Genomic DNA, 682 nt, shown 5'->3' on the forward strand with positions numbered 1-682 from the left:
TTGAAATACATAATGTTATATGAATTACACCATTGTATAAAAAGAAAACGTGACGCTTTTTCGTACTGTATTGTCTTGTTGCAGGTGTGTGCCCGCAGCACTGGCCGAGGTGGAGGGATATAATGTATATATATATATATATATATATATATATATATAATATATGTCGTTATATAGTGTTAGCATAAAGTACAGGTTGCATGTTTTCTGCATTTATATTTAATTAGCTGTCAAAATCAAGTAAAAATCACACTTTTCTCTCTCTATGAATTGCATTAAATGGAAATTCATCTAGCCCCTAAATAAAAATCAGCACACAGTGTATTTGAGTCCATGAGTACTTTTTACCACTCATTGTTCTGAATTATTTATTAATACTGCATCGCTTATCGGCAATGTGCATCAGTTTTGTAGTTATCCATCCAAATGCAATAAGATAGCTAGTTAAATAAGAGATTGTGGGTTGTTTTCTGGTGTTATGCAACATTTGCAATCATAACAAAATGGCTTCTGTTATGAGTTGATATGCAAAGCAGCCTACATCTTATATAGATCTTGTAGTTATACTTCTCTTTATCTTGTGTGGTTATGTAATGTAATCATGTTATAAATCATTTATTACTTTGAGCAAATTAATGGTTGAAACAGATGTTAAGTTATAGAAAAAGTACACCGAGACCAA

Source organism: Anarrhichthys ocellatus, unplaced genomic scaffold (assembly GCF_004355925.1).
Source record: "Anarrhichthys ocellatus isolate YVR2014 unplaced genomic scaffold, GSC_Weel_1.0 scaffold5, whole genome shotgun sequence".
Taxonomy (NCBI): domain Eukaryota; kingdom Metazoa; phylum Chordata; class Actinopteri; order Perciformes; family Anarhichadidae; genus Anarrhichthys; species Anarrhichthys ocellatus.